The following is a 10,381-nucleotide window of genomic DNA, read 5'->3' on the forward strand; positions in this document are numbered from 1 at the left end:
CTTTTTTCACACTGAGGTTTATGCTGCGAAGCGTCATTTTCCCCATCAGGAGGCCGAACACGATGTAGTTGAAGAACAGCTACAAGATATGCATGAAATGCACAAATAAGGAATGAGATATTGCAGTTCTATCCGTATGTATCCCATGCTCTTCCCCAACATTTGGTCACTGCTATTTAGCGTTTTTTGTAACCCTTCGGGCGTTTCAATTATAAAGAAGCTTCCTCATGTTGATGTTTTTGGAGGATAAATTGATGATAAATTTAGCGTACATAATTTACTAATGTTCTGGTATGAAAGACACTTTTAAATTGTTTATTCAACTAATCATACAAAAATCATAGTAATACATGTATACATGTAGAAATGACAGCAGAAGAAAGTGCGACACAGCATTAGGGGGTTCAACAACCTCTTGTCGTAAGAGATCTTGCAATATTAAAACATCATGATAAGTGTACCGTTTATCCAACAGTACCGTCTCTGATATGCTCTTCAAATCTTAATTTAAAAAACTGTTTAATCTATTAATGTTTAAAGTAAAGGCAACAGGTTTTGGCATCCTTTAGAGATTGTATTAGTTTAAATATCAACTGACTTCCAGTTGTCTGGAATATAAATGCAAAAACATGCAAACACAAGTTTTTTGTGCATCCTTTTGTATTTTAGTTTAGAGGCATTTAATTGAGGCATTGTAGAAAAAAAGAATAAAGAGAGTTGCAGTGGAGTGGACTTCCTTCCAAACTGGTCAACAAATGTGTTCCAGATCACCCGGAAATGTGTTTTGAATAATGAGTCCTATTCCACCAGGATTTATTACTCTCATTGTATGGTCCGATTACCCAGGACATGTTAAACAAGGCTATTGGTTAATTTGAATTTGCTCTCCACTCAGAAGCGAACAGTCCAGGATGCAGGTTAATAACAGTGTATACAGCCTAGGCCGACATAAGAGTTCTCTGTGGCAAATTTCACTAAAAGTACTGCTAGGACTATTACTTTTCCTATTTTTTTAGGTGGTTTCATAACAGCAATAAATGTTAATAATTAAAAATGTGATTAAATGCAGTTATTGTGTGCTCTTTAGTGTACAATTTAAATGCTTAATGTAGCGGGATTTGACATGCAGTCCCACAAAATCTTTTGCTAAAAAGCCAGCAATTTTTTGAAAAAAAACTTTATCATCACTTTTAATGTTGTTGCAATAAGTAGCACAACATTTCTGAGTAAACAATTAAGTCCACGTTGGCCATGCCTATTTCATGTGTGAAAATAACTTGAGATGGAAAGGGAGGGTTAAAGCTGCAGGTAAAGGAGGTAGTCTCAGGGCCTAGCTGAATGACAGCATTTGATAATGCTGGCTTATTGAATGAGAAGCACACATTGTTGCAGGACTTGACTGGTTACTTTGTAAGCAACAGGAAGGAATTGCATACAAAAGGAACAGCCTGCCGCCGTCCTATTCATCTTACATGCTGTACACCATACATCTTTACTCCTTTGCATCTTTTTTGCACACTTTGGCATTCGGTGTCTAGCTGACTTCTATGTTGTTATCACAAATACGCACCAGCAAGTGACCAGTTCAAATTCAAGGAACATCTGCTGTATGTGAAAAGACCAGGTATATCCTTACGCAGGAAACTAAAATGACCAACGGCATACACTTTAGATACATTAGCAAATCTGCAAAGACAAAGACCGACTGTAAGAGACATCTCTTATTAACAGTTTAGACATGCTATACATGAGCAACAGATAATTCTCCAATCTTAAGTTATGGTAGTTTGAACCCAACCCTGATAACAAGCCTCGTGGTCCTGCTCTTTTTTTCATGATTTACATATAGAATATCATCAACTCATAGAATTAAATTATTGCTAGTTCTTTTCAAAGAATATTTTAACCCACATCGGTTGCCATGGACAATAATTTCTGCTAGTATTTAAGTGGTCATTTGGCCACTTCAATGTCTACTATGGCCCAATATACTTCACCACATGAGTGTCTATCATAATACAAAGTAAAACGAAAATGACAGCAAAACTTTAAACACGCCAACATTTTCGAGGGACTTTTTTTTTCCTTTTGTGCCGCTTTCAGCCTGTAATGCCCATGTCCCAATATTTGACATGATGCTGCCATCAAATTCAAAACTAGTTGTATGTATGACGTTCACCATTGAATACATTTTCAATATGCTATTAGTGATGTCCCAATACGATCGCAGGTAAAAGATTGGAAGAGCAATCGAGGCTTTGTAAATGATCAGTATCAAAGTACCTAGCCCATTTTAAATGATCCTTTCATTCGGCGGTCTACATGCTATCTTTACAACTTGTGACCATACAAAATGTCCTGACATTGTATCGGTCATTAAGGTCAACACAACGATGTTATGTTCCTGATCTGCAATGGTAAATAGTCACAAACCAGTGACCACTATTAACTATTACGACTAATATGGGTTTGTGGAACAAGTTGGCACAGTCGCATGGTTCAAAGCAGACACCAAGAGTCCATGGTGAAAACAGAACAGAGGCACCACATGATATTCCATTGTCCATTTGATCTGAGAAATATGGTGACCACTAAAAGAATCGTGACAAACAGCCTACGCCAATATTGGATTTCTTCACAAGGTATATCCTCCACATTTTATACATTGCTCAAGAATAAATGCTATAAGCTGTTGGCCACTTTAGTGTCGTAATCACAGCTGCAAAATCTGAAAGTACACAGGACCCATGACGACAGCTGGTCAACTTGTATGATGCACAGGGTACAAATTACTTTTTAATGGGGGTTCGGGGTTTCTTGTTTATTGGGAAACTTTGATCTGAAAGGAGTTCCTGATTAAGATCAACATACGTTCCCCGTTGTTAATGTACCGTCTCTGATTTTATGTTGACTACATCCATAGTAGCCATGATGTGGCAACGTTTGTGTGACAGATTCTTCCCTGATGGGCGATCAACGATCATTAGGGTAGGACACCATACCTAACTGCTAAAGCTAGGTTTTTACTTGACGCTTTGAACAGGGTGTGAGGGTGCGCGCAGCAACCGCGACACAATCGCCCTGCCCCACGTGCTGTGGCGGCACTTGGTTGTGCACCTCCGATTTTTTGTAACTTGACGTGGACCGCGTGTTGCTCTCCATTAAGAATAAATTAAGTTGAAGGTTCCAACATTTCACGCACAAATTAATCACTTCTTCATGAACAGAAGGAAGTTAATAGAAGTAAGAGACCAAGGTTGGATTGTATGCATTAACAAGCTATTTTATAGTTAAGAGTCCAAAATTGTATCTAGGTGTTTTCGATCGTTTACAAAGAGGTTAAAAAGCAGTTTGCTCTTCATTGTTTTACTCTTATGAATCTGAAACTTTGCAAGAAACAGAATCACATTGATTAGAAATGTGTTCGATAGTGCAAACAGCCATTTTTGGAGTCAAGTGAAGCGCTTCTCTCTTTTACTACATTTACACTGGTTACTTAGCCTACTGCCCCTTTGTTTTCAGAGGATACTGCAGCAACATCAGCCAAAGTATAAATCCTACAGCGCTTGTTCAGGCTCGCGCGTCGTCATTAAAGTCCTGTGCGACACACCGAAGCGCGACTATAACTGAGCCTTAACAGGTCGCACTGACAAAGAGACACTTTTTGGTGTGGAAGTTGTTGCAGAGAGAAGAAGATAACCTATTTTTAGTATTGAGTGAGGAGTTTGTAAATGAATTCAGAGGAGGTACAAAAGGTATAAGAAGCTATTTAAAAGAAAACCATTTCTTATAGGGCTTTTGGCTCTTCATACAAGCAGCTAACTTTTAAAGCGGAAATATGTTAACCAACTTAATGCAGACTACATTAATTGCTAAAACAAGATGCTAAAGACAGCCTAAAATGTCAACTCAATTATTTTGTCTGAATTTTAAATTCTTACTAAAAATTTTTCAGTAACTCCTCTCTTACACACAGTGGGACGTCGCCTCTGCTCCAAATATAAATAATTAATGACTGTTCATGGCAGAAAGGCAAGAAAAATCCCAAGGGGGGAAAATTCAAGGCATTGTTTTTATGAATTTTAATTAGTTGTTTTGCATTAGAACAGTATATGCAAAAGCCTAATGTTAAATTTCCTGGGACCAGCTGTGGCTCAGTGGGGAAGAGTATCCTGACAACAGGTACACAGTAAATTTGATTCAAACAAGCCTCTCACTACAAACGATGACCTGTCCTTAGGTATTACACTGAACCCCTACATTATGTATGGATTTGTGTGTGAACAGAAAATGTTGCATTTAGTGATTGGTAAATTTAGATATCTCATAGAAAAGTGCGTAAATGCAGACCATTTAAACTTCAGATCAGTATCGGGCCAAAACAATCTTGATCAGACTATAGTAAAAATAGCTCAATAAGTCGACACAGACACACCGATTTGTGTGTCAGTGTGCGCAAAGCAAGCCAACTATATTACCTCTCCCCGTGATAACATAAATGATGAACGACACAGAATACTGGGTTGAAGCGTCACACATATTTCATTAAAGGAAAGAAACTAGCTGTAACTGGCAGAAACATCTTTTCACACTATGCAATATTTTAGAAAGAAATTCCAGTTTACAAGATATTTTTACTTTTTTGGGAATATGACTTATTGAAAATGTATTTTGGGGAAGACTGACATGTTGAGAAACATGATGAAGATTTTACTGCATTTTAAAAATCCACAGCTTGGTAACTGTCAGTTTTATATGATAAATATCTACAAATAAACAAACAATGTTACGTAATAATATGTTTTATTTCACTGTTCAATCATAACTAAAAAAATACATTTGTCTTGATGCATTCTTATTTGGCAGCTACTTGAATACAGCTAGCTTCACAAATAGTTGGAACTGTTGGAAAATTATGATTAACAATATTAAAAAGAGACTAAATGAGTCCCGTAGTTAGAAATACTAACTCCTACATGTAAGTCTTTGAAAAATGTAGGTGGTGCCTTTAAGGACTACTCCCACCTCCGCAAGGAAAAAAAAAACTGCAATGAATTACAAGCGCACCATGTGAACAGTGCAACAGAAGTGTGGGGGAGGTGAAACAAGAAATGGGGCTGTACCATTTTCAAAAGGTAAAACATCTAAAAACAGCCCAATTTGGACTGATTAGAGAACCAATCAGTTTGAAGTACTATAATGATGGAGCAGCTGAGAGAACTAACTCTGTGCTCATTCACTTTACTGTGGTTTAATGGCTTTGTTAACCATATGCTTCTGATGTTCCCTTGGGAAGGATTTAGGGACTTATGTGCACATTAGTTCAGCTTTCAAAAAGGAACATTTATTGTTTAACAATATATTAACAGAGAAAGGAAAACAGCTTAGCTCAAATTTTACCATAGAGATTAAGCCACACCCACTTTCAGGGCACTGTGCTTCATGGAAAATTACTGGGCTGTACCATTTCAGTCCAAAAGGGGACCCTGACAACACACAGTGAGGTGTGCTACTGTTTTCTCTCTTATTTTAGCCATTTTTGATTTCTGCCACATGAAGGCCTGGATTTAATTGTTCATTTTTAGTTTGAATACATAAAAAAAAACCACACCTAAATATGTACCCTTTTTTGACTTCGTAAAAAAAACCTCCAAAAATTTGAGACAAAACAATCTCTTACTTTTATACCACATTAGTTTTTGTTGGGGTATATTTTTAACTCAGGGAGAAAATCCATCATGCCAAATCTATCCTGTGTGTGTCTTTACTTAACTGTAACCTCCGCAGTGAGCTGGTTGGGGTTGCTGCTTGTTTTAGCACCAACACAACAGACCCGCAATACTTACTTGTTAGGGCTGGGTCTTTAAATATTTAACTGAGGCACAATTATATATAAGTCACAACATATGTTTTCACTTGTAAAACCATAAGTATGAAACCAGAGAGCCTAAAAGCAATATTCATTTGTGCATCTCAGATAACAGGCATAAACCAACATGTTTCAGAAAGCAACAGTAACAATAAGAGAACCCCATTTCAGGCTATGACCTGGATAAACTTCATATTAGACTTTATAAACAAATGCCAAATATAAAAAATCATGGGTAAATAACCCTTGAAAACAAAAAAAGAACTAACACCCATCTGCTCCTTAATGCCATGAAACAGCAAAGAGTGGTTGATTGGTCTGCCTAAATTTTTTGGGGATATGCTCCGCCCATAACTTCCAATCAGCACTGCCAAAAATCAAAAAACCTCCCATTGAATACAACATGAAAATGCATACAACAAATTGGAAGAAGTCATTAAATTTTAAAACAACGCTTAACATTTTCGAGGAACATTTTAATTTGTGAAAATGTGCAAATGATTTCTCTAATCGCTCCAGTTCCCCGAACCTGCACCATGCTGTAACTTAAAAACACGAAAGTACACACAGCTGCAAATTACTGCACACAAACAAAAATCGTCAGATACAAATAAGACTAAGTTCCCGCTGCAAGTGTAAAACTGTAAAAAAAAAATTGGTCAGCTGCAATTTTTTTAATAGGCTCCACCCACAAATTCATATCAGCCCTAACAACAAAACAAAAAAAAATCTGCTTGGTTATGAAATTATATATACACAAAGATAAGTCATAACAATTTTAAAAAAATATTTCAACAACAGTTGAGGAAATGTTGGTGAGTTGCTGAAAATTTATAGATGTTTTTCGCTAAAACTACTAGTTTCCTAAAACTGCGCTCTAAACAGCCTGCAAAATACAGCAGAATATCTTAAAACAAACCAATAATAATTATAATAGTAAACATGTATTATCATATATATCTATATATATCTATATATATATATATATATATATATATATTTATTTAATTTTTTTTGCTGGAGCTACCAGTGTTAGCTTACATTTCTTACTACCGCTAGCTACTAATGAGAACTTTTAGATCAGTTTGCATAGTTTAATTAAAATACGTTTTTAATCAATGCAAATTCAATCGGAAAAAAAATAAAAGAAAGCCTCTTTGCTTTAAAAGAAAAAATTAGGTTTGATTAGCATGCAGTACCCTCCACTCACCGACTCGTCTTTTTGCCCAGCGATGTTCCGTTATTTTCAGTTTGGACTTTGATGTGTCCGTTTCTCTGCAGAATGATGTAAGCTGGATGTAGTGTGGATGGAGCTGCAGAACACCGGTTCCTACAAGCACAGAAATGAAGCCACAGCTCAGTGTTGTGCTGCCACACGACTCCACTCCGACTCTTTGCTTCTCTCGGAAAAAAATAGACTCCTCCTCTTTTCGCACAAACGCCTCACTCAAAAAAAAACCCAACGGCTGCGCTGTGACGTCAGTTGTCGGTGGCGGGAGCGGGGGTTGGTCGGCAACGCCGAAAAGTCGCCCGTGTCGATCAGCAGACGCGACCTATTTTTTCTGCCGTTTATCTCCTCTTTATAGCCTTTCTCTACCCTGTGGAGATCCCAAAGCTGGTACCTAAGGTACGTATGAACAAGCTCCTGGATGTCACGGGTTGGTTTCTAGTAACTGATCCGGCAGGACTCAGCAGCAACCTTAATCTGGAGCAACCCAGCTGCAGTATGGTAGAAACAGCCACACAGAGCCGACTTCTGCTAGGACAGACAGCAGAGGAGCTGCACATTAGCAAGGAGAGGGAGGGGTGTGGGATTCTTTCACGACAAACAAAAACGGGTCTGAGGGGGAGGGGTTAAATCGAGGGGGAGGGATTTAAACTAAGGAGGAGGAGCTAGTCCAGCAACTTCTTTAAAAATATCCTGTAACCCAATTTACAGACCTGTGATCTTTGTAGGTTATACGTTCTACACTCCACTTCTGTGACTGTGTCTCACTGGTCTCGTCTGGTCATGTTCCCAATATATGGCTGACCTTTGAGAGGTCTGAGCTTTGTCTAGTGAGGGTCATTGTTTTTTAAAACAATGTCACAAATGACCTGAGAATACGGTCTAATTTGTATGTGAGGAGAGCACCAGCTCAGAAAAGGTGGTCAAAGGTTTTTTTTTTTTTTTTTTTGGCTGAGTAAGCAGATGATTGGGTCTGCACACTCTGAACTGGTGGGGAGGAGGGACTACAGTAAAGCAAAATTACAAGAAAATCATTTTGAGTCAAAACCTTAAAAATATCAAATTTGTCACATTTGTGTGCAGCATGAGATTGTTTTTAGCTCTCTCTCTTGACACAATTACATGTCAGCCATTTTGTTGACTCATTTTTACACAAAGAAGTACTGTAGTTCCAAAGGAGGCCAACAGAGGGTAGACACTGATGATCCTCTGATCATAAGCATTGAAAATATCTGTTCTTGCTCACCATAAGTAGTGTAAACATCTGTACTTATTGTAGTCTGTCTTAGCTAGTCTTTTTTTATATGTTTATACATAAGCCATGATCAGTAGTCTCTGCTCGCCCTTGGCTGATACTTTTTTCCCTCTCATGCACAATCATGCAGACCAGCCCAAACAAGATCTGCAGTGCTAGTCTAGTCAGACAAATGCTTTCAAAATCCACAAGGCTCCAAAGTCACCTATGTTTCAGCAAATCCTGCTATTCTGCACTACTACAACACATTGCTTCTAAACTTACAGAGCAATGAAAACTGTATAGCTTGCCATGTGCAACATTTTTTCAGTGCAACAAGGTCAATAATGTTGAGCAAATCCTGCCTACAGATTACATACTGCCTCTATTCTGCTTACTACATCAGCCTCTTGTTCTTGCCTAATTTGACAAATATGCTAGATTTGTGCAGAACCCCAAACTTCCTGCTGTAATTGTTTTTCTCAATTAACAATCGATGGCTGATAAAATCTTTACAATGTGTAATTTTAGCCTTTTCCATCAATAACCATGTGTGTCTTAGAATCTTTCCTATCTTTTGAGTAAGTTCTTCTTATATATAATGAAATGAACAGTCATAACCTTTTTAACCAGTGGGGGGCTCTAGAGCACACATAAGGCAGCTCATTTAACATCAGTGCTCAGGAAGAAGTGGAGATTAATGCTCCAATCAAGTAAGTGAAACCTACAGCGAGCAATTGCAATGATGTACTGCTGCAAAAGTTTGGACGCCCCTAAACCGTATGCATTGTTTTTCCATTTTCAGTACAAGGAAGAGTAAAAATAACAATTGAGGAGAGCAGATATTTCAAATGAATTTTTCTTTATTAATGGACTTAAATTTATTAGTAAACAATATTCAAAGGGAGAACTACCTAGTAAAAAGCTTTTCTTAAGCATCTCCTCATTCATTTAGGGAATGTCATATTTAATATAAGAGAATTTGGGCTTGTATCAGGTTAAGTTCCCCGTCTAACGGCAGAATGTTTGAAGTCCAGAATTTGCTCATATTTAATATTTTTTGTGAGTTACAAGTATCTAGTCTTATAACACTCGCACTTTTCAAATCTTAAGCAGAAAACATTTCAAAAATTAAAATTATGTTTTTTATGGATGCCCCTTCTCTGATTAACGTTTGATCCACATTCAGTGACTAACTTGTTCGTTAGCATGTGTTAGCATGAGGTTTGAGGCCTCCTCTTATTTCACATAATATCACTTTTTAAGTTTGAGTGAGCCATCTTGGATCCAAAAAGTGAAATCTGGTGTTAAAAATTTTTTGTTGTGAGCTTCAATAAGTGATCTGTGACCATTCAGTGCGACAGGCTCACCAGCAGCTGATTTAACAATCTCACGGCCAACAATTAATATTAAGCAGTTTCAGAAACTTCATGGAGAATTCTTTCAGTGTGGCTGCTACCACAGCTGCCGTCTGTGTCCTGTATATTATCCATCTTTCACTTTTTTAACATTAGTGTGTAATAAAAAGTGTTTTGGTTCCAGCACTTGCTAACGGATCATTGTTGACATCCCTGCAGTGTATCTTTTCTCACTCATGGTAATGTATTTTTTGGATTAAAGGGCTCCCATTTTGTTGTTCATCAGAAAGAGGCAGCTGATCTGTTCTCTAAGGTTAATAGAGCTGTGAGTTTAAAACATATGTTTTAAATTGTTGAGGCAAAGTTGGACTTTATGCAAAAGCAGAGAAGAAAGCAAAGGCACAAGCAACAAATCTGGTAATAATAGTACAAGAACAGCCTTACAAGTTGCAAATAAATCTAGTCACCGGAAATATTCTTATAGATGTTAATAATAAGTTAATGTTACTAATGATATTGTGCCGTGTCTGTTTACAACATTTTATAAATAAGACTAATTATAAAAGACATTAGAACTAACACTGATGTCTTAGTTTTTGAGACAGCTTTGGGCATTTTTCACTTACCGTTAACCAGGAGATTTCTCTTCTCTGTGTCACACCCTCCACTGGATTTAACAGGGGAAAGGTCTA

General features: G+C 37.4%; 1 protein-coding gene across 1 annotated transcript in view; it reads right to left on the reverse strand.

The window, feature by feature from the left end:
• Nucleotides 1-7,659, reverse strand: part of LOC124868343 (activating transcription factor 7 interacting protein) — a 32,864-nt gene extending 25,205 nt beyond the window's left edge. Inside the window, exon 1 of the mRNA XM_047365511.1 lies at nucleotides 7,080-7,659. The gene's annotated coding sequence lies outside the window, so the exon portion shown is untranslated. The remainder of the gene's footprint in view (nucleotides 1-7,079) is intronic.
• Nucleotides 7,660-10,381: the final 2,722 nt, after the last annotated feature.

The sequence above is a fragment of the Girardinichthys multiradiatus genome, chromosome 5 (assembly GCF_021462225.1).
Source record: "Girardinichthys multiradiatus isolate DD_20200921_A chromosome 5, DD_fGirMul_XY1, whole genome shotgun sequence".
Classification (NCBI taxonomy): domain Eukaryota; kingdom Metazoa; phylum Chordata; class Actinopteri; order Cyprinodontiformes; family Goodeidae; genus Girardinichthys; species Girardinichthys multiradiatus.